A 22,308-nucleotide genomic window follows, 5' to 3' on the forward strand; every position below is an offset into this window, starting at 1 on the left:
TTATACCATCTTTGTTGCACAGAAATGAAACATGGGTGCTAAGGATGGCTGAAGAACAGAATACTACAATAACATGTTTGATTTTGCTACAGACTGTGCAGCAAAGACTGGTTAAAGAACAAAAAATATATATTTGAAATCTTGAAGATAAGGCTTTCATTACAGGGTAACTGTCAAGGCAATTCAATGTCCTGTAACAACTCTGAACGTTTGTCTTTAAATGAGGATCCTCTCCTACTTGAATAGTACATGTTTGACCATATCATTGTGTAACCCAAATTCTGGCAACAGCTGTCTTCCTGGGGTATTTAATTTCTTGTGGGAGGACAACAGAAGGAGGAAGAGAAGTCAGGCTGCCACTGAACCAATACGCTATGCTTAATCAATGGCCATCCTTGGCAAGGGTGTTTGTTCTTTTGGTTTTTCTGGCGGGGGAAGCTTTAGTGTGCTAGAATCCAACAGATGTTCCACATGGAGAGACTAACTTTTAAGTGGAAAGCTTTAGCTGTTTCTCACAGCATCAAAGCAGATTGTCTGTTGTGGAGTTCTGAAAAACCTTGAGATTATATAGAACCACTGTGCTTAGGGCTTTCAGGGGAAGAATATAAAGCAAGTTAGATCACTATGAAAAATGAGCACTGGGGACTCCAATACATAATAAGGTATATAAATAAGTGTCACACAAAATTGCCATACAAAAATAAGAAACAAGGCTTGCAACGTTCTTCCACAGAAAGGCTTTACAGAAACATGTGCAACATACATATGGCTTGGAGTACAATATGAACCCCTGCAGGCTCTGAAATTTTGCAAGCTGTAGGATGCAGGAACCCACAGAGAAGCAAAAGCAAAGGTTTAATGGCATTTTAAATGTTCTGAGTATACAGAAGGCAAAATCTGCAATATAATCCTTTTTAGAGGCCTTACAGCACAAAGAAAGGCAGGAGTTCTGCATCCATCCTTTAAATCCGACTGTGACCAACCAAGAAACACATGCTGACCATTTGGGAAAGGCCAGCAATTAAGGGAGAAATGTTTTGCAAAGTGAGGATTTAGAGTTGTGTTGTCCCACATGCTAGATGCTATCCACAGGTGGCTATTTGACCGATTGAGAGTGGGTGGTTGTCTTTACATTTTTTACATTACATTATTTACATTTTCAGAATATTGTGGCTTATTTGATAGTGCTGGTATAATGTGGACTCAGAACTGGCTGGACACAGTGAGCTTAGAGTATAACTGAGGTTCAAGACTCTAATTCTCAGCTTTCCTCAAAAAAATCTTCCAGTTTTGACAGAATCCACTTAAAATGAATATTTCTTTCTTCCAAAGTGATCACACTGGCGAACCACATTCTGGCACCTTTTCTTGCCTTAAGTACAATTTTACTCTGTAAGCAGTGTTGCAGATTGGTTGTCCTTTAGGGATCAATTGTGCTCAGACACCCCTCTGTTAGATAGCTACACTCCCTTCCTGTAACTGGTCCTGATCCTCTCAGAGCTTTCTTTTAAAGTTCAGAGAGAACTCCATTCGGGAGATAAACCACAGGGAATGTTCTTGTAACTTGAACAATCCAATTCACTATGGCTGTGTCTACATTGGCACCCCCTTTCTGGAAAAGGGATGCTAATGAGACCAGTCAGAATTGCAAATTCCACAGGGGATATTTAAATCCCCCGCGCCATTTGCATGAACATGGCTGCCGCTTTTTTCCGGCTCGGGGTTTTGCCAGAGAAAAGCGCCAGTCTAGACGTGATCTTGCGGAAAATAGCCCTTTTCCGGAAGATCCCTTATTCCTACTTGAAAGTAAGGGATCCCTTTCAAGTAGGAATAAGGGATCTTCCGGAAAAGGGCTATTTTCCGCAAGATCATGTCTAGACTGGCGATTTTCTCCGGCAAAACCCCGAGCCGGAAAAAAGCGGCAGCCATGTTCATGCAAATGCCGTGGGGGATATTTAAATCCCCCGCAGAATTTGCAATTCCAAAGTGTCTCATTAGCATCCCTTTTCCTGTTTCCTTTATTACTGCACACTTTCTAATGTCTTCATTAGACATTACAAAACTTCTCTGTTCTGGTCATGAATGTGTAGCTTGTAGTAGTTCCTCTTTCAAACTAATGCAAAAGGACAGAAAATGAATTTGTAAAGAGAGAGACAGTAGAAAGAGATTTATAGGCAGATACAGTTTGTAAGTCCAGAAAAAGTAGTATTCATCTTCAAGCCAGTAATTATCTATGTAGTTATATGTGTAATATCTGATTGGCTCTTTTTTTAACAAATCAGGCATTTGCTTATGTTAATTGACTAGTTAACATTGCTTCCTGTCTCGTTGTTGTTGTTGTTATTGTTACTATGGAAAATTCTGAGACACATTACATAACACTTACCACCCAGTCTTGTTTATATCTTTTTTTATAACAATAGAAAATAGATGACAGATAGTATCATTAAAAATCACTGAAAATTCTCAAAGTTTTAAAAGATGTTTTGTCCTGTCTTTCCAGACAGACTGACTGCTGTTAGTCACGTTGGCCATATAAACCATACAAATTGTGGTATTTTCACTGAAAAGCAATTTCAGTTATGCTTTCCATGGAAATCAGATGATGCAAAAGGTTTTTACACCATAAAATGTTCAGAGAAGTAAAACACCGTTCAGTGTAATACCTACATTCAAAAGGAAATGCTATCATTATCAATTTACAGTTAACTCATGGGAAACTTGAGAATATAAGGCTTTTAATCTTTTTGGCCTCCATCTTTTCCCATGTCTAGCAGTTTTTGCAAATTTTTTTTTAGATACAAAAATCTCAAGCTTCATTGAATTGCTGCCTGTTCTCAGCTTCATATAGTAAAGGGTGGGACATGGAGGAGAGATTCTGAAGAAACCCAGCTGTTGATCACATAGGGAAAACAAAACAAACAAAAACAAACAAAACACAAAATAAACAAAAGGAGACCCCTCCCCCAAAAGCCTCTCTTTTGAAAAGGCAGTTATTGCATTGTCCTCAAACAAATCTTTGTCTGCTGCAAGTCCTGTTATTAGCCAGCTGTTTAGTTGACTGAAGTATTGATCCAGCCTGTCACACGTTCTTTGTCTGTCAGGAACAACGGAAGGTGCTGACCCTTTTCAGGAAACTGTAGTGACAGGTCCGTAATTTGATAATTGCTTGTTCAGGAAAGATTTCACTTTGTTCCCTGATGTAAACTGCAGCCACTGTGGTTTCCTTTGATTTTTTGATAATGCCAACCTTAACATCCTAAAAGCTTCAGTGTCTGATAAAGAAATGTAATACACCTGACATGAAGGGTGGGGGGCGGGTAGGGTGCTATTGTTGCCAGGTTTTTTTTTTAATTTCCATTTTGATTCCAGGTTGAGAAGAAATATGGAAAAATCTGTCACATTTTTTATTTTTCATTTTGAAGTGCTACTTTGCAGCAGTTTCACACAGCACCTGTTATTGTCAGATCTTAAAGGACTTTGGCACCAAAATACCTCTGATGTTTTGTTGCTGTGGAGTTCTGTTGTGGCAGCAATTAAGGATACTAAATAGCTATTAAAGTCCAATTATACTAATCACATGATGGAAAGCACCTGTCTTGGATAAAAATGATCTTCTGAGCGAGGGTATGTCTACATTACAGAGTTTTGTCAGAAAAATGGCACTTTTTTTCAACAAAACCTGAGTTACATCCACACTGCAATCGCGTTCTTCTGAAAGTAAATTGAAAGAACAGAGCGGTTTTTTTGGCGTTGGTAATCCTCTTTCTATGAGGAAGTAGCCTTTTTCTGGAAGAGCTCTTTCAGAAAAAAGGCATGTGTGGACGGGGAACAGGAAGTGCTTTCAAAAGAAGAGGGAAGCGGAAAAAGCGCAGGCCGTTCCATCCATAGTAATCACAGCTTACATGCGATATAGTGTCTATCTTTCGAAAAAGCAGATCACTTTTTTGATGTCCTTTTGTGTGTGGACTCTCTCTTTCGGAAGAAGTTTTTTCAGATCTCTTCTGAAAAATGGTTCTTCCAAAAGAAGCCTGCAGTCTAGACATAGCCCGAGGGGATAGAAGCAGCTGCTCTGAGGCCAAAACAGATGTAGTATGCATACCTGGCCAGATCAGATAAGCATCCAAATGGAACTGGATCTTCCCAAGGTACCTGAATGGAATTGAATTTACAAACTTTTTCAGCAGAGCTTGTAAATCCAGCAACCCAACCTGCAGCGCTTTTTCATCGATTCACAGAAGGAACCATTGTGACATCCTGTCTGACTGCCTGTATTGAACAGGTCATGGAAACAACCCAAAATAATCCCTAGAGCATAGTGTTTAGAAAAACATCCAATTTTGATTTAAAAATTATTAGTACTGAAGAATCCACCACAACCCTTAGTAAATTGTGCCAATGGTTAATTGCTCTGACTGTTAAAAATGTGTGCTTTTTTTACCAGGCTGAATTTGTCTAGCTTCAACTTCCATCTTACAAGATTATCTTTTAAAACTAGCCTTAATCAAATAGCAGTGGGAGACAACATTGCCAACCAATTAACTTGTTCCACCAACAACTCCTACCCACTAAAAACGAATGGTAATAGTAAACAATTCCAATATTTGTCTTTGTGTCCCTGAAATAATCTTCTTTATGCCACATCTTGGTCCAGTTCTCTCCAAAATACAGGTTGTAAATCTGTCTTTGATGAACATGACTACAACCGTTTCTTGATTTTTTTTCTACACTTGCAGTTGGATCAAGAATAGTCATCAACTTTCTCTCACCACTCCAGTCTGCAGTAACAATGCTTAGAGGTTATCCACTCTTGACACAGAAGTGCTGTAACTGAAATCAAACACATGGTGAACGCATCCACTGCAGTGCAGGGTTTTAGCCAGTTCTTTCTCTTTTCCTCCCTTCCTTCTTGATGTGCATTGCTTGATTATTTTGATTTGGCTTGAATCAGAACCACTTCATCACTTCCACACTGCATTTCAGAGAAAAGAAAAAGAGGGGTATAGTTAAATTAGGAGGGTTCCCTCAGTGAATAATTTAAGCAGTAGAATGTGATGTAATGTAATACTCCACAGTCTGCACTTAGCAATGGGAGCTTGATATTTCACTAGCACTTGAATTTACAAAGGTCAGCAGCACTATCTGAAGTGCTGCTGTGTTGATGGTTATCTCTGAGTAGATACATTTAAATAGACAGAGAGGAATGGATTGGTAATGGATATGTCAAGTTCTGATACCAAAAGAATGGCGTGTTGATAGCACAGACTCCCCAAAAATGTATTCGCTTGCCAATATTCTCCCACTCTGCTGGTTGATAACTGATCTTAATTTTGATGATTGTGTTGTTGAGTTAGAATTTTCAAATTCCTATTCAATTTGCTTGGGATTTGGATTCCTGCCTCCCAATGGGTCTTTTGAACATCCCAGCCTTAATTAGTAAATGCTAGTATTTTCCATGTACGTGGCAGCTTTCAGTACATGGATTGAGAGGGGGATCCTTGTATACATTTGACTGGTAGGTCAAATGAGACACAAGGAAGTATAAGTGTCCTACTGACAGCCATTTAGACATTTTGCTCTATTTCTGAATAGCATTGTGCACAAGTGGGCAGCACTGCTGATTCCATAGCAACTAGAGCTGGTCAGAACATTTTCTCGGATCATGTACTGTTTGGTGGAGACACATCATTTGATTTATTTAGATAGTTTTCAGTGGGAAGGATTGTTTTTGTTTTGTTTTTGTTGTTTGTTTGGTTTTTGTTTGGTTTCCATGGCTGGTCACTTCCGATAAGTAAGAGCCCAATTTGCAAAGCTCAGGTTTTCAGTCTGAAAACGGACATTTCAATACAATTCCATTTTGCAAAAATGCTCCAAAAGCTTTTATTTTTATTCCAATGTGGAACAAAATCAAATTGCTAAACCTCAAAGTTGCTGTGAAATGGAATCATCCTTCTACAGACATTTCTAATAGCAATCCCCTCTGATTTAATCTATGGAATTATTTTGTATCATATCTCTTTGCCTGCCTCTGATATAAACCCCTCTGACGAGAGTTGGGGGTGCATCTAGACAACATTCCTCTTTTGAAAGAGGGATGCAAATGAAGGAAATCGAAAATGCAAATGAAGTGCTGATTTACAAATCTCGCACTTCAGTTGCATAATTTCATCTGATTGCTTTTTCGGAAGAGATTTAAAAAAAAAAGCAGTCTAGATGGGGTTCTTTAAAAAAAACACCCTTTTTCAAAAGAACCCTTATTCCTGAAAAAATTAGGTTTACTGGGTTCTTTCAAAAAAGGGTTGTTTTTTTTCCAAAAGAACCCCATCTAGACTGCTTTTTTTCTTCTTCTAAAGAATCCCTTCTGAAAAATTGATCGGATGAGATTATGCAAATGAAGTGAGAGATTTGTAAATCAGCACTTCATTTGCATTTTCGATTTCCCTTATTTGCATTCCTCTTTCGAAAGAGGATTGTAGTCTAGATACAACCTTGGTGAATTCTTGGTGTAGTGAGAGTCTTTCTGGCCAGTGTAGTCCTGATTACACTCCTATTAACTCAAAATCAGAGTTTGAATGAGATCAGAATCAGAGCTTATATTTTCAGCAGAATCATTTGTGATTTACAGAATCATTTATGTGACCCTGGCAGAGGTCATGCATGCTTTATGGTAAGTTTTGCCTCTATATTAAAAGGTGCCATTTAAAAGCCATATTTCAGAAGGAGGAGGGCGAGGTGAGGCCTGGGAGTGAGGATCACCATTTTTCCCAACCCCACTTGAAAAAAGACCTTTGCCTTGCTATTGCTGCTGCTGCCACTGTTGCTGCTGCACCACTGCCTGGGTGAGAGGCCTGCACCTTTAAGACAAAGATCATTTGCTGCAGGGGTGGCTGGCAGCCACTACCAAGGGTGGGCTTAAACCTAGAGTCACACCAAAGGGACGAGCTAAAGGGGGGTGCCCTTTGGCGCAGCCCTTTGGGGCAGACTGAGGCTGTGTGTTGTACTGTGGTGCGAAGGATGGAGCACCACTGGAGGAGAACTCGACCACCTTGCATCTGCACAGTGCCATTCAGTGGAATTGTTTCGAGTGGTGCGAGGCTTCTTAGAGGAGATTTAGAGGATTGTGCCATCAATATGCAGATGACACCCAACTCTACTTCTCTGTGACATTGGATCCAGGTATGGCAGAGATCAATCTGAACCAGTGTCTGGAGGAGTCCTCAGCAATCCATGTGACTTTTTTGCAAAGCACTTTGCAGATAAGATTACTTGCATCCGGTCTGATTTGGACTCTCGCTGTTACATAAGCAGGGTACGGAATGTATTGAGTGCACCGCCCAGTCACTTTTCTTTGGATCAGTTCCAGCTCTTGTAGACTGAGGATGTGGACAAGGTGCTTGGAGGAATACGACAGACCACGTGCTCACTCAATCCCTGACCTTTGTGGCTTATTAAATCGAGCCAAGAAGGGATGACTGGTTAGATCCAGGGGATTGTTAATGCATCTTTTAGATCTGGGTCAGTTCTCATCACGTTGAAAGAGGCAGTGATAAAACTGTTCCTTAAGCCTTCCCTGGACTCATATGATGTGAGTAACTATTGCCCAGTCACTAATATTCCTTTCTTGGGCAAGGTACTCAAGCGGGCGGTGGCGTTGCAACTCCAAGAATATCTAGATCCATTTCAGCATGGCTTCAGGCCTGGTTTTGGAACAGAAACTGCCTTGGTTGCCCTGGTAGATGACCTACACCCGGAGATAGATAGGGGGAGTGCATCCCTGTTGATTCTTTTGGACCTCTCAGCAGCTTTCGATACCGTCGAGCACGATATCCTTCTGGAGTGCCTGGTGGAGTTGGGTATCAGAGGCGCTATCTTGTAGTGGTTCTGGTCCTACCTGTCAGGACATTTTCAGAAGATGGAGCTTGGATGGTGATTGTGCTATGGGGTCCCACAAGGTTCCATCTTGTCCCCTATGCTGTTTAATATATATATAAAAAAAATCAGGGCTCGACAAACCGCTGAATCTTCTTGCCCGTGGCGAGTAGGTTTCACCCGGTCACTCCGTGCGTCCCATTCACCGGCGCTTCGTGCATGCGCAGTGCTTGTCTGGCGCATGCGCGGTGTGGGACTGGAGAGTAGCTCTCGCCGGGGTTTGTCAAGCCCTGTATATAATAGCTAGGAGAGATTGTAAGGAGATTTAGAGGATTGTGCCATCAATATGCAGATGACACCCAATTCTACTTCTCTGTGACATCGGATCCAGGTATGGCAGAGATCAATCTGAACCAGTGTCTGGAGGCAGTGATGAACTGGATGAGGTTGAATCCAGATAAGACCAGATCCTGTGGATCAGGAATCCATCTGTCCGGGAATGTGGTGTGTTACCTGTTCTGGATAGGGTCATAATTCCCCTGAAAGAAGAGGCATACAGGTTGGGGGGAGTCCTGGACTTTTTTTTAACATTTGAAAATTGATTTCCTTAGTGGCCAGGAGCACAGCCCAGAAGCCTTAGTGCTGTAAATGTAAGGAGCAGTGACAACTATAGATGGCGCTGTGCAGAGAGCATAGAGACCAGCAGGGAAGAAGTCAGTGAATGTAGTTTTCAGCCCCAAACTAAAACAGATTAGCTTAAAACAGGTTCAGTGGGTGATCAACAGCACCTCTGAGTTCTAAATTGCTTTAATACTAGATATATAGAGCGAGTTGCATTTTTACACTTTTTCTGCTTCCATTCCCATGCCACAGCTCTGCTGTGAGCACTGGCTGTCCCTTTCACTCCGATAATTATGGAGTCCCCTATCTCACAGCTTGTTATCTTCCCTTCCTTTGCATCTTCACAACAGATAGTTCAAATTTACAAGTGTCTGATTTCTCTTTCATGGTCTCAGTTATCCCTCCAAAGTACATGAGTTCTTTGGTCTACACTGCAGGGCTTAACTCGAAATAAGCTACGTAAATTGAGCTACGTCAGTTGCATAGCTTATTTCAGAATAGCTTATTTTGAGTTTTGCTTCATATTATCTAAAAAGCCGGACATTAAATAAGTGAAATTTTCAGTCAATATCATATTGTATATCACAGGCTTTCAGAAAATGTAAGCTTTGAAATAAAATCATGTTGTTAATATAGGAGTTCCCAGCAAGTTCCCAACTTACCTCTATTTTTGCCTAATGTTTGTGTAAGAATTTGTTTTTCTTCATCTGACTTTACATAAAGAAAAGTTCCAATAAAACAGTTTAATGAAAGGTTTGATAAAAGGAGCATAGTAAACACCAACCAGCCCCTTGAGAAACCTTCTGATATTAACAAATGTCAGGTTTCAAAACTCCTACAAATTAGGGCTACGTTTATGTTCTTTTTTTTCCCCTTCTGCTCAAGAACTGTACTGAATTGGGAGGCAGAAATACTCTTATCAACTTAAAATCAGAAGGACCCATTGTGATCATCTAGTGTGATCTCTTGCACTTTCCAGGCCAGAGAGCCCCACATACACTCATGCAGAACATCCTACACCATCTATCCATATGCCCATTACCACAATATTGGAGTACCTATCAGGAAACAAATAGCAAAATGCGGTAGATTTCATGGAGCCTTTAGCTCTTCTCTTTTGTCAGGCTATGGAAGTTCTGCTTCAGGTCAGATTTTTATAGGTATACTGCTGGTTGTAATTTTCATTCTAATTATGATGGAAAAGTTCATTCAAAGAGGCATTTCCTGCAGAATGGCCTATAAGTAATCAGAATCTGGATTTGTCCAACATCTGGATGGGCATGCAACAGCCCAGTCCCATCCAGTAAGGCTGCTTCATTTCTGTCTTTCAGTGTGGTTCATCTTTTGGGGTACGGCTACACTGGGGTTTTCTTCGAAGAAGGTATGAAAATTATGCTCACGTTTGCATATATTCTTCCTTTTTTTTTTTTTTTTTTTTTCCGGAAGAGGATTTTCCAATATTTGGCCCATCTAGACTAGGCCAAATGTCGGGAAAAAATCCTCTTTTGGAAGCCACCTGTACACCTTGTTTTCCGAGGAATAAGGGGGCTTCTGAAAGAGGGTTTTTTCTGACATTTGATCCCGTGTAGATGGGCCAAATATCAGAAAATCCTCTTCCGGAAAAAAAATGGAAGAAGATATGCACATGTGAGCACAATTTGCATACCTTCTTCAGAAAAAACCCCAGTGTAACTGTACCCTTGGGCACCTTCTCCCATGTGTAGTGTTTTGCTCAATTTATTGCTGTTCTCTACTCCTGGCACAACCATCCTCTTCCTCTGTGCTAAGAGTCTTCAGTCTGTGCCTTCAAATCTCTTCACAGAGCCATTTGGTTCGAATATTTGCCATCACTTGCTTTCATGGTGTCCTGTAACCCCCTTTCTACCTGTTTCTATTCCCAGTGTAATTTACCATATCTATATGCAGCCCAATTACCGTCACTTGTTGTAATCATTATCTCTCCCCTCCCCCACGTTCCTTCATCTTTTGTCTTAACTTCTTGTTTCTGTACTCTGGGCCAAAGATCATGTCCTTTTGCCCCTCCTGTGAAAAGTGGGAAATATATTGTACTGTATAAATATTCAATGAAAACAATGCTGTCATCTGGGACAATGTCAAGTCCAAAGCATGCTATGACCAACTGAGATTTCTCAATTACTTTACCTTAGAAAAATGCCCCCTTTATAGGTCAGTCTTAAGTGACAAAAGGCTGAGCATATGTCCCTTTTCTTCAGACTATCAGGTTCCAGATTCTGCTTCTTTTGCTTTATTTACTGCCTTACTTAAAAGGATATATCTTAACTAAATTATCTGCACAGACATTTATTTACTGGTAGAAAATCACAGCAGCTCCAGGAAGTACTTTTTCACATTTAGATGATAAATATTTACACATGGTTTAACAAACAAAATCTCTGTACCATAAAAAATAGTCCTAAAAGCTATCCATCCATAGCTTATCAGCCAGAATACTGGAAATAACTCAGGAAAGAAGAGCAGCCTCTTTAAACCACCTCAAAATTCAATCTAGATAAAAGAAAATATACTTATAGGTCATTACATCACCAGGGTTTGTTTAATATAGGTCTTAGAAACATAATTATTAGGATTCCTGTTTGGGTTTGTTTGTATGTTTGTCTGTCTGTCTGTTTTGTTTGTTTGTTTATACGGCTAAAAAATTTACCATAGGGAGCAATCCTGCATTAACAGGGATAGACTAAAGAATATCATATTATATGTCTGTGTGTAATTTTTAGTGAATCTCTGAATGTTGACTATTTTGGGAGGTATTTTTATTTACCCGTATAGGTTGGTTTTATTGTAATAATATTTACATAGCCATCTGTGGGATTTCTGTTAACTTGAGTGTGCTTCCTCCTTTAGCCAGTTGTTGCTAATTGTTTTCTGTTTGGGGTTATTCTTTGAGGTTTTCTCACCTTTGTATGGCTATTTCCGCAAAAGAGACATTGCTCTGGTTATGTTAGGGTTTGAAAATCTTTAATACTAAGAAAAATACTGAAATATCTCTAGTGATCTGTGTCAGTATATCTAACTCTATAACATATCAATTTTACAGATGAGCAAACTTGGCCACAGAGAAATTAAGCAGCTTTCTACAAATTACATAGGCCCTGAATTAACCATTCAGTCCTATTGAGCAAAACATAGAAGGGCATGCTTAGGTTTGTCTCTGTGGTATTTAAGCATATGGGTAAGTGCATTGCTCAGTAGTACATACCTAAGTACATACTGAAATGTTTTCCTGACCAGAGGCCATAGTAAGCCATTCGCAGAGCTAGGAACAGTGCAGGCTACAATGGCAGGATAGGCAGGGAGCCTGCCTTGGCCACCCTGCTGCACCACTGACATGGAAAGCCTGTGCCTAAACTCCAAGCACCAACCCTCTGCCCCAGCCTGAGCCCCCCACCAAACCTGGAGCCTCCTTCAGCACCCCAATCTCCTCATCCTTGGCCCCACCCCAAAGTCTGTAACTCCAGATGGAGCCTACACCCCTGCCTCAGCCCAGAGCCTTTAGCCAATGCTTCTGCTCCACCCCGTAATCTTGAACAGTCTCCGGCACCCCAAATCCATTGTCCATAGCTCCACCCTTCACCCGGAGCCTATACCCAAGCATGCACCCTCCAATGGAGCCCTCATCCCCTCCCACACCCTAACTCACTGCCCCAGCCTCGAGAAAGTGAGTGAGGAGAGAGAGAGTGAGCCACTGAAGGGGAATGTAGTGAGCTGGGGGCATGGCCTCAGGGAAGGGGTGAGGGAGTGGCCTTGATAATGGGAGAAACTAAGGTGTTTGGTTTTGTGGGATTAGAAAACTGGCAGTCGGAACAGATGTGTGCATGCGTGCGTGCGCGTGAGAGAGAGGACTCACTGATCCTTGAAGTAAAATTGGCCCTCACCATCTGAAGCCTGCTTGTTCAGACACAGCAGCTGTCACCCATACACACCATCCCACTCCTGAGCCTATCATACTCCCCCACACCTCTGCAGAGATGGGGTACAGGGCATAGGGTTGCCAGGTGTCTGGGATTCGGGTCCTCTGTTCAGTGAAAAAAATTTAGAAAATATGACATGTGCAATGTCCGGTGTTTTCCGACGGGGCGCCGAACGGAAGCCTGGTGGGAGCGAGCGAGTGGCTGGGAGGTGGGGTGCGATCGGCGCTGAGAGCCTCTGGTTGCATGTGAGGAAGAGGGGAAGCCCTGTCTCTGCTCCTGAGCGCTGGTCAAGCGTGTGGTGGAGCCGCAGCCAGACTCACTTTGCTGACCCCGTGCACGGGACAGGCAGCGCCCTGGAATCTGCATGTGCCCGGGTCAGTCCCGGTCCCCACCGGCTGATTCGCTCTCTCCCTCCCCCACACCAGCCCTGCTCTGCCCAAAACGCCCTCTCCCTGGCTAGCCCCACTCCCGCCAGCCGCCCCTCCCCCAATCTCCCCCAACCAGCCCCGCTGCCCCCGACCCCCTCCCGACCAGCTCTGCTTCCCGCTGGCCGCCCCTCCACCAATCTCTCCCAGCCAGCCCCGCTGCCCCCTAACTCCTCCGCCAGCTCGGCTTCCCGTCTCCCCCGTTCCTCCCGGCCATCCCCTCTACCCTTCCTCCCCCAATCAAGCGTGTCTGGTATTTTTTTTGAGACTACCCGGTAACCCTAACAGGACAGGAAGTGGGCATTCTGACTTCAGCACACACACCCCCACACACACTACACAGCAAGCAGGAGGCTCCCAGAAACAGCAGGCCAGCAACAACAAGGCAGAGGGCAGGATAAGCACAGCAGCGAGGGTAAGGGAACTGAGCTTCCAACTCATGGGTGGCAGTATCAGAGGCAGGGGCAGGACCTTCCTAAATTTCCAGGCCCCGTCTACACTCTGTCCCCAGTTTGCTTCCTGCTTCAGAACTCCCAGGGCTACCCGAGCTTCACTTAGGCTGCCCACCCTTCCTGTGCTCTTGGGCTAGGGAACCTTGGAACCTGCCCTTACTGTGGAGGGGGCCATGTCTCCCCCCATTGTAGTTTCACTTACTGTCCACTGTTGTGAGAAACAGTATTCGGCCACACTCTGGCACATGAGCGTGCTTTTGGTTAATGTAATTTTTTAGTATAGATCTGCCCTTAGTTTGACCTTATTAAGGACAGCACTAGTCATCCTCTCAATCACAGATATGACTTGGTGATAGTCAACAGCAAAGAAGTAGCTTGTGTTAGTATTCAATCCCTGGGAATTCTAGGGTCGGCGCTGGAGAAACATCTCAACATGCTCCTCTGGGTCTTCCTGAGGTCCACAGTATATCTGCATTCACAGCACACATGGATCATTTGCTGAATGTGTGATAAGGGGCATGCTCCAGGGCAGTGTGTCTCCTCTGTCAGGTCTTCACTTTCAGGAAAGGTCACAAGAGACAATTATCTGTTTGTGAGATGTTGAATATTTTGTCATCTAAAGCAAAGAAAAGGTCTTCCCCCACTCCCTACACACCCTTTGTGTTCCAGATCAACTGCTTTCTGTCACACATGTGCACAGACACACACATAGATAGAGCCCTGCAGATCCACAGATATTGGCTTTATATCCGTGGGTATTCACATCTGTGGACGTGGATGCAGCTATTCGTGGCCCATTTTTGCAGATGCGGAGGCAGATACAAATTTTGTATCCATGCTCTATGAATAGATTGTGTGAGCTTATCATTTTTATCATTGATTCATTTGTTTTCTCTTTATAGTAAATGTAAAGTGGTCGCAACATGTCTTGAGTTCTTGGCTGTACTTCAGCCCTTCATAAAGCACAACATATGCCAAACCCTCATGACTAGGCCTCAGAATTCCCCATCACATTGTGGCCATTGGGATTGCTGAAGTTCCACAGACTCAGAGCAAATGCAGGCAGCATTTTATTCCCCTGAAACTCACTGGAGCCTCTTTAGACCAGCCTTTTTCACAAGTACAGTGTATAACCATTCCTGATCAGAGTCTGATGCACACGTTGCTACCAAACAGGACACTGATCTGGTGATAGGGTGTACTACTGAGAATCTTAACAATTGAATATCCTTTTCAAAGAGAAGCGTCCGTGTATCAGTAGTGGTAATTTTGTTTCTAATAATGTCAGAAACATTATTTTAAATCCTTTTAGATCTGAACTCCCACCCCCGCACACATCTCTTTCTCTCTCAGTGCAACTGACACCTGTCAAGAAAGAATTGTGAGGGGAAGGACTGCTGTTTAAAAGGTATTCAGATAATCTTGATACGTTGCTTAACTATATGCTGTAGACATTTTTCATTTTTTCTAGTAGTTCCCTTCTGTGACTCAGATACTTGGCTGGCAATCATTGCTTTCAATGACGGTGAAGTGGAAGAGCACAAGTGGTTTGATATTAAATTGTTTAACTTAGTTTATGATAAATACAGTATGAATATATCTAATATATTAAGTATAATGATAGATATTGTCATTGATAAATAATATATATATCTTAATGTATCGAATCAAGAGGATGTGTCTAACAGGCTACTGTCAGAGAAGAGTACTGACCGATGGCTTAGTTAATAACTTTATTAATGACCAGAGAGGGGAGAGAGATTCACAGAAATTTTGGGGCAATTGTGAATACCAGCTGAGAGAGAGAGAGGGTGAAAGGACACAAAGAGACCAAAAGGGTAGAAACATGGGCAGCAAGTAGCAAAAGGAAATTCATCCTGGAAAATATAGAAGATAATTCATATGGGGAAAATAGGCCCTTCAAATGAGACCAAACGAAGATACCCAGGCTGGTAGGGAACAGCAACCTATATATGAGTTTGCAATATGCTTCCCCTCTACATAGCCCCCATGTGTCTGCACCTGGAATATTGTGGTGGTTTATGGACACCACATAAGGACACAAACATTGGTTTAGCACATGCTCTTCCACCTCCAGCTTGCCACAGAAATCCATACAAATTAGAGTGAGTTTAGAGAAGAGCAACCAAAGAAATCAAGGGACAGGTAGGAAGGGTATTTGGGGCAAGATGACAGGACTTAAACATACACAGCTTGGCCAAGGGACTGCAGAGATCTTCCTGATAGTCTGGCATGTTGGCCTTGTGCTGCTTTGGTCAATACGAAGCACTGATTGGCTTTTCCCCACAAGGATTTAAGGCAGCAGTAGGTGCCAGAGAACATGGTGAGAGCAGAGGTTTGGGATGGCGGGTAGTGTGTGTGTCTCTCTTTCCCATCTCTTGAGTTGGAGACTCTTTAAGACTAGCTGTGTTTGCATCAATCCCTGATGGCTCCCTTATTGTTCAGTAGTATTGATGACAACACAAGATAGCTACGGACTGACGGGCATGGCAGCAAATTCAGAATGGCAGCCAGAGAAAGAAGTAGCTCAGAATGGCAGTGTATGCCATTCTCACTGGAATTATTTTCATGCTCTTTAGTGGTTTGCAGAATGAGTTGCATAGTTATAGTCACCAAGGCGCCATTACATTTAATCTGCCACTGAAATGCAGACACTTGCAGATAATAAAACACCCATTAGACTTTCATGGTGGATTTAAGGAAGAAGAATATCTTAAGTAATTTGTAACTGCTGGATTATGTGTATATTCTCCTCTAGTGCTTCTGCCTTTCTAGCGCCTCAACGCACGCGGGGTACGTCTACACTACACGCTTATTTTGAAATAAGCTATTACAGAGTGGTTATTCCAAAATAGCTTATTTCAAAATAGCATGTCTACACTGCAAAGAAGCCTCATAATTAGTCTGAGGCAGGTTTCCCTAATGTAGACGTGCTATCTCAATTTAGAGCCCCAGGGGAAGGAATAACTTAGAATGGCCTTGGTAAGGGGCTATTTTAAAATATGGCAATGGAGCATGTACACATGCCTTATTTCGAAATAACTGTTTTGGAACAGGTGTTATTCCTCACAGAATGAAGTTTACAGATTTTGGAATAAGCCATCCATTATTCTGAAATTATTTCAAAATAACAGAATGACTGTGTAAGTGTTTGAATTATTTCAAAATAATGCTAGTTATCTCGAAATAATGGTTGACATTTTTATGAGGTTTCATTCTTGTTACTAAGTGAGAGGAAGGGAACATTGTCTGATAGCTTGAGTAGAGGAATAGAAGCCAACAAGTTCTCTATTTTGCCCCAGTTCTAGTGCAGATTCACAAAGTTACCTAGAGCACAACAGTTGACCTCTCTGGTTTTTTTTGGGGGGGGAGGGTGGTTTTTTTTTTGCTCCTGTGTGAAGTGAAGATCAATAAACTATTTTGCAGGGTGGGCTATGAGAATTAATCCATGATCATTGAGATCATCAGCTGAGAGGTATTTTGTAAGCTAAGATGCATGTGACTTTTAGACCATTCAGTGGAGGCTCATGCATTTTGCTCTGGAGGTTCCCAGGTTTGATCCTGCCCACCAGTGACTAGGCACTTTCTTTCTTACGTTCACAGAACAAATTACTGCATTTTACACCATTTTTCTTTCTTAAAATAATCTTTAGGACAAAAAAGAAAGGTGCTTTGAGCATTACCTAAGCTTGCAAATTAGCTAAAATATGCAGGCAGATGCAGTGTAGGCTTCCAGACATCACCATGTCTTAGCTGGGAACATCACCCACCTCCTGAACTGTACGTTTGGTAGCAGCTCTGCAGGATTAATTTCCTGGCTCCCTCCAGAGTAGAGGTGGCCAGTAATGTAGAAGTGTATCATATAGTCCAGTAGCTGTGATGTAGAAAAGAATGGATTATATTTGTACTGTTCTCCTTTCTCATTACACTCTTTGATGACACTGAATTTATGCAGCCCGGGTCATTTCCTGTTCTATTAATCTTTGTCATAAGAATAAGGCATTAGCATTGTAATGACTCGTAGAGGCCGGGGAAGATAACAGTAACCGGTACTGCTTGAACTTTATCAGCTTTCTGTACTTCGGTTTACTGCATATTTCCATTCTCTTCATTTTCAGCCATTCTATTCTGCAAATGCCATAAGCCACCATTTTCAAACATGGGTTTGTAACACCAACAGACCTGAGTTGTCTGTGGATGAAATTGAACCTAGGGCCTCTGGAGCTTAGTTCATGAGCCTCTAACATATGAGCTAAAAGCCAGCTGGCTCTTGGCTAAGGTTGTAGAGCAGACTCGTTCTCTCTGTAAGGGCTCTTGGTGCCACTAGATGGGACAATGAACCACACCCAGAAGGTTTGTGAATTACAGGTGCTTAATGTTATTTTGGCCTCAAAAAATAAGGAATCTGATTTTTAGAAGTTCTGTGCACATACAAAGGATGATTTATATTATACATAAGTTTATGGGCCCTAGCCAAATCAAGGCCCCCATTGTGAAGACACAGTACAAACACCTTGTGAGACTCAGTCTTTGACCCTAAGTAGGCAGACAAAGCATAAGAGAGTAGCATTATCAGCCCTATTTTGGCTTTTTGGGGACTGAGGCAGACTAAGTGGATTGCCTCAGGTCTCACAGGGAGGGAGCTGTGGCAGAGCTGGGAACTGATCCCCTAAATTTCAAATCCGATCCTTATCCATAAGTTTATGCTTCCCCACTGAAGAAGCGGGTGGATAGCACAGAGCACTGTTATTGAGGAACCTAAGGTTAAGCACGCTGTTTAAAAATACTGGCCATAGATATTGCCACGCTAGAAATAAACAGCAATCCCCAGAACTTACATTCAGCGGGAGCCATCCGGAGCAGAGCTCCAGTAACATTTCCATACCTGTGCAAGCCCCACCTCCTCCTCCAGGGCTGAAAGCAAAAGCCCCACTGCACCCTGAAGCTCAGAAGCCCTAAGCCCTGGCATGACTCACAGGGCTTAAAGCCTCATGCCCTGGTTTTCAGCCCACCCATGGAGCTAAAATCCTGAGCCCCAGTGCATCCCTCTGCCTCGTTGCAGAGCTAAAGCCCCAAGACAGCCCACCCTGCATCTGAAAACTGGAACATCAGCTATGGAGGCATGTGGAGAAATCATCTCTGAGAATTTAAGACCTGCAGCAATCCATCTATTTTGGTATGCAGTGAGGCCAACAGCCAATGTGAGTCCTGGAGCAGGGTGTGGGAGGGCTATCTCTGAGCCCTGGAAGAGGTGAGGCCTTAGGTGGAAGGGATGGGATCAAGGGTAGTCAGTGCTTTCAGAAGCTCCAGGCCCCTTTGAATCACCAGGCCCCATTTTCCCCTCCACCCTCTCACTCCATCATCAGATCTGTTGGTATGCCGCCTTCTGCAGTGACAATTGGATGAGGTAATATATTTTATTTAACCAACATCTGTTGACTGAGACACAACACTTTTGAGATACACACAACTCCATGCAGGTTGAAAGCATGTGTCTCTCTCAAACACAGTTTGGTTCAATAAAAGAACTTGTCTCTTTAATATCCTGGGACCAACATAGCTATAAGTTAACACTGCAAACAACCTTCTGCAGGGCCATGTACATGGTGCTGTAAGTAGGTTTGCCAGATACCTTCACAAAAAATCCTGAACATGGTGGGGGAAAAAATTGGTTGAGGAAAAAAAAAGAGAGGGGACAAAACTTGTTGACCAAAAAAAAGGGGGGGAGGATGCTGGCCTTCCTTCCAAGAGAAACAGAAAATACTGGACATTTTACATGTCTGATATTTTCTGGGTTTTTTTTTTTTACCAGACAGAAGATGCGATTTCTGGATTGTCCGGGTGAAAACCAGACACGTGGCAACCCAGAGGAAGGTGAAAACCTTTCTTAACAGGCCTGGCTAACTGTGAACTGATGTATACAAGAAGGGTAAATAATAGTTTTTAGACTATAAAACACTACTTCTGTATTTCTGTTTTGATGAACCTCCAAAGGTGACAGGGGGGTAGTGTGACTTATTCAACCCTAAGTTTCAGTCTATCCCTGTAACAGTAGGTAACAAAATAAACCAGTGAGAAGAAAGAATAAAAAAGGATAAAGAAAAAAAACCAATTACTTACTTCTAGGCACTAGTATTTAAGATATGTTATGACACCAAATCCTGCAATCTTTACTTCATAGAAAAAATACACTGATTCCTGTGGAATTTGTCCTGAGAACAGAATCTGCCACATTTGCTTATAAAAGACAGAAAGCCTAATATCTGCTTGGAACTCAGAAAACTCCTAAATTATATGAAGGGCCTTTCTCATGGCAGCAGGAAGAAAAAGAACATGATAAACAATGCACAAAATACATTATCTCCACAGTAAGAATAATTTAGGGATTCCTGTATCACTTGTCTGTTAAACATATAAAATATATATTGCCCTCATTAATGGATTTCAAACCCAAGGAGACTTATTGGAAATCAGTGAAGTAGGGCAACCTTTTTACTGTGGAATCCATTAAGATTATGCTGCACTTTTAACATGCACCGTTTCATTGTAAGGAGTTTAAGGTGTGAATAACAAAGCTATAAAATGTTAATAACTATAAAAACTGTAGCTTCTATGATACTTTTAACTGTGTGGAACTGTAATGTGACAAGTGACTATAAAAAGCACTTCCCAAAATGACTTGGATTAGGAAGGGGTGAGTGGTTTTTATGGAGGAAGCCATGATCTTTCACCTGTCTGACGCTGGCTAGAAAGAAACTTCAGGTCCAGTCAAATAAATTAGTTTCAGTAGTCTTTGTTAGGCTATCCTCTTGAGAAAGCCATATTGCCAGTTTCTCATGGCTTAGAAAAATGACTTGAAGTCTCAAGAATCTGCTTGGGCACAGACAAAAGAAAAGGGATAGACCTTATGAAACAAGTCCACTTCTTGTGCCATGATTTAAGTAGATATATTATACTCTCATTCTACGTTTGAGCAACATCTGCACTATCATGATGTAAATTACATGAAAAATATATTTAGTCCACTGACATTGAGGAGATCAAGTGCTGTCGTCTTACACACTACCAGATCCCTGTCTTCTGAGAAATTCCCAGTTCACAGCTCCTGAAAGAGAAAATGAAAGATGGTCCTCAGAAGCAATCATCAAATCATGATCCAGACTTTCCTAAAGTTCAGGAATATTTTGGTATTGCCTTATGATTCATAGGGAATTAATGGCTTAAATTAAAAAAAAATGGTAATTTTTCAGTTCTCAACTTCAGCTTTGACAGGTCCTGATTGTCCACAGGCCTCTCTGAAACTCATTCCCTTTTAAAGTGTCTCATGTTGGGTACACCTCATCAATAGGAACTTCTGAAAACTTATCCCTACAACTCTCCGAATATCTTTTTAGCCAGACTCTAGGGCTACTTCTAGACTGCAAGCCTCTTTCGAAAGAGGCTTTTTCAAAAGATACTTTCTAAAAAGCCTCTTTCAAAAAAGAGCATCTAGACTATAACAAGTACTTTCAAAGAAGCAAGCCACTTTTTAGAAAGAGAGCACCCAGGCAATCTGGAATTCTTCCTTGTAAAACAAGGTTTTCTGCAGTCGAAAAAACTGCTGTGTTCTTTTGATTTACTTTCGAAAGAACGTAGCAGTAGTCTAGACGCAGGGGAAGTTTTTTTGAAAAAAAGGCCACTTTAAAAAAAAGAAAACCTGTAGTCTAGACACACCCTAGGTGAAGGCTATGTAGTGTTCAGTAAAGTGTAGGGATTTTAACCTATTGCAGTCTTCTAATCCAGGGCAGAGTATATTTAATTTGACATTATTATTGTTTATATTTATGTTAGAGAACTGCGTACAATCCCCAACCAACCAGGAACTCACATAAATTCTGTACAAACACATATTTAGAGATGTCCCAGTCCTGAAGTGCTTAACACTATAAATAGTCAAGCGTGGAATGGGAAAATGGAGCACAAAGAGATTTCAGAGATTCTAGATTCTGCTGAGAAGGGACCATCTGATCTGACCTCCAGTATAACACAGGTCATACAATCTCCCCAAAATAGTTCCTTAGGAAAACAGCCAGTCTTGATTTTTAAAAACGTCAGTGATGAGAATCCACTGTGACCCTTGATAAACTGCTCAAATAGTTAATTGCCCTCATTGTAAAAAAAAACAAAAAAAAACAACACCTTATTTCCAGTCTAGGTATAGGTTCAACTTGCAGGTATTAGAATATGTTATGCCTTTCTTTGCTAGATTAAAGAGCCAATTATTAAATATTCATTTACATTTGGAACAGTAATAGACTGTAACCAAGTCACCTCCTAACTTTCTCTTTGTTAAGGTATATAGACTGAGCTCTTTATCTATCACTAGAAGGCATATTTTTTTCTAATATTTATGCCTCTTCTCTAAAGTCTCTCCCATTAATTAATATCCTTGAATTTTGGAGTCAGATCTGGACACACTATTCTGCCAACAGGAACAGCCTTTGCCAAATGCAGAGGTGGAATAATCTCTCTGCTCCTACTGAGATTTGTGTATCCCTGGATCACATTAAGTCTTTTGGTAATAACATCACACTGGGATTTCACTGACAGCTTATTATCTACCATAATCCCCAAATGGTTTCCAGACTCACCGCTTCCTAAGATAGTCTCTTCTGTGCTATAAGAATGGCCTACATTGTTTGTTCCCAGATGGATGCATTTATATTTAGCCATATAAAAACACATGCCATTTGCTTGTGACCAGTTTACCAGATATCTAGATCACTGTGTACCCATGCTCCTTATTATTTACCATTCCCCCATTTTTTGTGTCATCTACAGACTTTATCAGTGACGTTTTGTTTTTTCCAGGTCGTTGATAAAGTTGTTAATTAGAATTGGGCCAAGAACCAATCCTTGCAAACCCTTACTGGATACATACCTTCTTGAGGATCATTCCTTATTTAGAGTTACATTTTGAGACCTATCAGC

At 41.7% G+C, this 22,308-nt stretch overlaps 1 long non-coding RNA gene across 1 annotated transcript in view; it reads left to right on the forward strand.

Moving 5' to 3' along the window:
• Positions 1-19,406, forward strand: part of LOC149525982 (uncharacterized) — a 168,047-nt gene extending 148,641 nt beyond the window's left edge. Inside the window, exon 3 of the long non-coding RNA XR_016348936.1 lies at positions 19,151-19,406. This is a non-coding gene — a long non-coding RNA (uncharacterized LOC149525982). The remainder of the gene's footprint in view (positions 1-19,150) is intronic.
• Positions 19,407-22,308: the final 2,902 nt, after the last annotated feature.

This window comes from Pelodiscus sinensis, chromosome 1, assembly GCF_052426305.1.
Source record: "Pelodiscus sinensis isolate ZL-2025 chromosome 1, ASM5242630v1, whole genome shotgun sequence".
NCBI classification, from domain to species: domain Eukaryota; kingdom Metazoa; phylum Chordata; order Testudines; family Trionychidae; genus Pelodiscus; species Pelodiscus sinensis.